At 36.7% G+C, this 5,011-nt stretch overlaps 1 long non-coding RNA gene across 1 annotated transcript; it reads left to right on the top strand.

Moving 5' to 3' along the window:
- Positions 1 to 230: 230 nt before the first annotated feature.
- LOC132130569 (uncharacterized) lies at positions 231 to 2,746 on the top strand. Its single transcript, XR_009428739.1, has 3 exons — positions 231 to 360; positions 951 to 1,330; positions 1,573 to 2,746. It is a non-coding gene; the product is annotated as an uncharacterized LOC132130569 (long non-coding RNA).
- Positions 2,747 to 5,011: the final 2,265 nt, after the last annotated feature.

Genomic DNA, 5,011 nt, shown 5'->3' with positions numbered 1-5,011 from the left:
AAAAACCAACAGTTCTGTTTTGTTTTGTTTTTTAGAGAGCAGAAATCCAATGTTTCATGCAATGAGTTTATTTCAAAATGGAAATGAGGAAAAGATACTGCTGAGTGTTACGCACAACACGTGCTATTTTAGTCTCACCAATCCTACGCACACAAACTAAGACTAAACACTAGACTAAAATAAAATGGAGAAATGAGTCTCTGACTTCCTTTTCACACAATAATGTAGGAGGAGTATTTATATAATAAATAACGACCCATCGGCTGATGAATCATTGTCTTAAACTCACTCTGAGATCTTCACTGTGGATCTTTATTTCTGTTCAGATTCTGGATATTTCTACATCTTCTTTCATCACAGGTCAGACACCTTAACATGATACTTTAACATACTTTTACTTTAGATGTATTTTTGTGGAAACTGTATTTAATTTCATGTAGACTCGATTAGTAGAACAACATCTTCATCATTAGTGCTTCTGTTAATGATGTGTGTGTCACTGGCCTTATTTATACATTTCACCAGTGCACACAGCATATAAGGAAATCCGCACACTATCTTAACTTGCAAAATACAATTTTAATCACACCAACGTTTCGGTCATACGACCAGTGCACACAGGAAATTATTTACTTCTTTAAATAAATCAAATGAATGGTGTTGTGTGTGATTATGAACTCTTTCATTCTGGAGTCCTGATGTGAGGATGATTCAGACGAATTAAACCCAATCATGATCTATCTTTAATAGTGTCTGCATGAAAGACTAGCTGACAGGAATAACATAAAAACAGCAGTGAATCAATCAGATGGAATGTATTTATTAATATGATCTGTTTGTGCATGGTTTGAGGTGTAATGGTGTCTGATTGTGCACATGATCTGAATCTGTAGCATCAGTCCAGCTGCTGTTTCTACATTATGATGATGATCTGTTTTCTTCATTTACAGTCTCTGGTGATCCAGACGGAGCAGTGAAGAGTCGTTCTGATGAATCAGAGAGGATCAGATCAGAGAAAACATCATACTTCACTTTCATTTAGAATTATTAGAAGTATTGTTACTGCAAATCTAATCACACTGAGGTTATCTGAACTTACTGTACCTTGACTTTAATTCAACTCTGTATGATTTAACAGATATAAATTAGAATAGAAATGAAATAATGCACAGAGAAAACAGCTGGAGCGTCAGAAACTACAGACGAGTAAAAACCAACAGGACAGAGAGAAAAATGAAGGACAGAAATAAAACACAAACCACTGGATCTCAAGAGAAAAGCAGACAGAGACTTGTTAGATGGGACAGTATGAAAATGTTAAAACCAAACTGTAAGTGTTGTTCATTATGAAACTTAAATTCTTCACATTTCTAGTCATTTCTAGTCTAGTCTCACTTTCTATATATAATGTATATAAAAACACTCCTGTCATAGAGTCACACATTCAGTCAGATTTATGTCGTTCTGCATTCATCTGATGAATGATTAATGTATTATTGTTGAGATCATAAAGCCCTGATCAATCCAAAACAATGAGGATTAAAATAAATAATAAATATTTGTGATTTCTAGTCTCAGATGATCCAGACGGGCCTGTGAGGATTCTTTCAGATGTTCTCAAGAACACAGACTATTGATCTGTGTCCCGGCTGGACTCTCATTCCCATCCATCAGTGACTGAATGAAAGGCTAAAGGAAATGAAAGGACGTCACGTGTAACCTGAAGGAAACCCACAAAAACAGGATGTCCAGGAACTTACAAACTCCCACAAAAGCCACGAGTAAACCAGCGGCCTGTTCTTTGTACCTCGCTAACTACGATAGCTGAATTTGATTGCTGATGATTCGACATGATCTTGAAATCAATTGGTGGGTTCTTCGAAGCTCATCCTGGAGTTGTTGTCATAGCAACAGGTCCATAATCTTAAACTTGCTCGAGAGCATCTTATTTCATGTGAACAGGATTAGATCGCATCTTTTTTAACCAGAACTGATCCTTAGATTTTGCTACTTTATTACAAGATCCTACTGATCTAGACAATAATTTAAAATAATAATAATTTGAAAATATATTTAAAGGTAGTCCATAATAGCCTACTATAGACACAGCCAATTTTACTCACTGAAATATTTATTCATCATAAAACAATTGCTTCCCTAATTGTATTAGAGTCTTGCACACAGATAATGTAGAGTTGTGAATTCATTTGAATGATGATGATATTATGGGCGGGGCTTGATGGAGCAGGAGATGCAGAGAACATGATCTTGACCCTTAAGAAACTTTCATTAATGCTGTCACGTAACAAATCTGTCCTAATATGTTCTCTTGGCTGTTTCCTTATAAAATTCCAGAAAGGTGTCAAGTTTTTATGTCTGGCTCTTTTTAAATAATATGATGTCATTATGTTGCTGTCTTGCTGCCAGCCAATCGCTGCGCTGCTGATCGTGGTTTCGAGCATCAGTATCCAGCTCCTCATTTCTGAGTATCTGAGAGAGACGTACATTTCTCAAATGAAGAATAAACAGACTGAATATTCCTCTTTATGCAGTCAGATAAAGTGTCTGGATTGACCTTTGACCCCTGTAGCACCTCTACAGGCCATCATCAGAATCACAGCAGAGTTACAGATCTACAAATATATAAGAAAGTATTTTCCAGCAGCAGCAATGAAAACACACACAGATCTCCCTTCAGCAGCTGATATGATGATCTCTACTGATTTAATAAAGTCACAAGAGTTTGTGAGGAATCACTAAACACAGACAGAATGTTTGAGACATGATTGAAGTCGATCTGCTGACTGGAATCCATCACTTCTGCAGCTTTCAATGATTTGAGAAGAATCCAGATCTCTTGATTTCCAGTCAGTTCTGTTCATGATTCTCTCCAAACCTTTGCTCAGTGCTTCGTCTCCTAAAACAGCTTTGTGTTTCTGACAGAATAATCACTTTTATTCTTAGCTATTTCTCAGTGAGAAAAGTAATGAAGTAAGCAATATGATTTTAAAATCTGTTTTCATTTCAATATACAATTTTATTTAATTATTCCACTCTCATTAATGGAGATGAGCACTGAATTTACATAAAGTCATTACGCAGAAGACTTTTAAGATGAAATCTACTGAGAGTTTTATAAATGAGACCCAGGACGAGAAAGAGAGAAAGAGCAGAGAGGATGAGAGACAATCTAATGATCCAGGAGCAAACAAATCAAACAAAACAGCATTAAAGCTAAAGTTGACCCCGAATTCAGAATCCTGTCATCATTTACTCGCCCTCATGCCATTCAAACCTGTTCATCTTCCGAACAGAAATGAAGATATTTTAATTCAAATCTGAGAGATTTCTGTCCCTCCATTGAAAGAAAACTCTGACACAATAAATCAATAAATCCATGAATCAAGTGGTTTAATAAAGTCTTCTGAAGAGACATGATCACTTTAAGATTAACATATTAGGCTTCCATTCACATTTCACACATGAACCAGACTCTAAAGTTTCATATCTTTGTTTGCAGATATGGAGAGAGAAAACCTTTGAGTTTAAAACTTATACTTTAAATGGTTTGAGTTGTTTTGTTCATAAAACACAACATTCAGAAGTTCAGTCAGTGTCTTGTACTCTGATCTAAACTGATTTTACACACACTGTAATAGAATTTAGCAAAACACTAGTGCACTCTATGGCCCTAAATACACTCAAACACAGACACTAATATGACTGGATATGTGACTGGCGCCGTCTAGAGACAAAAAGACAAACACAAGAGTTTAAAATGTGTTCATACAAACTCACATTCAGACATTCAAGAGTCATTTTAGTAACATCATCCAGTGGCCAGATCTCTGTTTATGTTTTTATTTTTCATTATTTAATTTAAAAGTCAAATGCTATTGGTTTGTAAAGGTCATGATTGGCTTATTGTTCAAGGATTAGAAATAAAACACTGCATATATAAATCAGTATGTGTGCTATAATACAGTATGGTGCAAAAGAGAGAGTGTGTGAAGAACAGCGTTCCAGACTCAGAAGCAGATTCAAGCCGTTGTAGAGATGCACTTTCAGTTTTATCTTCAACATCATCATAAACAGCTTGCTCATTATGTTAATAATATTATCTTACTTTTTATTGTCGGACTTTATATTACAGCTTTAGATCAATATGATGGTTTATATGATTTATGTCCTCTCTATATTATGCAGTTACATCAGAAAGGACATTTTTAAGGTCTGTTTGCATCAAGAGAGACTTAATTAGGTTTGGACTACTTGCGCTTCCTGTGGTGGCCACAAGGTGACACCAGTCAAACCCCAAAGGAATCAAAACACTGGATCTTGACAAAGACAACCTGCCAATGGAAAGAGCCCTGGGACTGCAGTGGTGTGTGGACTCTGACCATTTCCAGTTTAACATCAATTTAAGCCAGAAGCCACATACCCACAGAGGCATACTTTCTGTTGTAAGCTCCATTTTTGATCGGTTTTCTTGCTCCTCTCATTCTCCCAGCCAAGCAGTTGCTACAAGAGCTCTGCCAGAGAGGCTTTGAATGGGACGAACCTTTGCCCCAAGCTGTAGTAGACAGGTGGGAAGATTGGACAAATAATTTAGAAAGAATAAAAAGTTTCAGTGTTGCATGTTGTTTGAAACCAAAAGGCTATGGGATAACAAAGTGTGCAGAACTACACCACTGTGCTGACGCCAGTGAGAATGGCTGTGGCTCAGTAAGCTAAATAAGACAAGCTAATGAACAGGACATTATACATGTCACCTTTCTCATGGGAAAGTCCAGAGTCCTTCCTTTAAAGAACATCACAGTACCACCGGACTTAAGTACATTAGAAGTGACACTGCAAGATTTAAAACGTATGTAGCAAACAGAAGTAAGAAGTAAAGACAATCCAGCTGATGATTCCTCGAGAGGATTGAGTGCAGGCGAATTCATGGAGCAAAGGAGGTGGATGCATGGCCCAGAGTTCCTATGGAAACCTGAGGAAGGCTGGTTAGAGG

This window comes from Carassius carassius, chromosome 47 (assembly GCF_963082965.1).
Source record: "Carassius carassius chromosome 47, fCarCar2.1, whole genome shotgun sequence".
In the NCBI taxonomy this organism is placed as follows: domain Eukaryota; kingdom Metazoa; phylum Chordata; class Actinopteri; order Cypriniformes; family Cyprinidae; genus Carassius; species Carassius carassius.
Note: the sequence above shows the minus strand (reverse complement) of the source record. Positions and strands in the feature narration are given on the sequence as shown.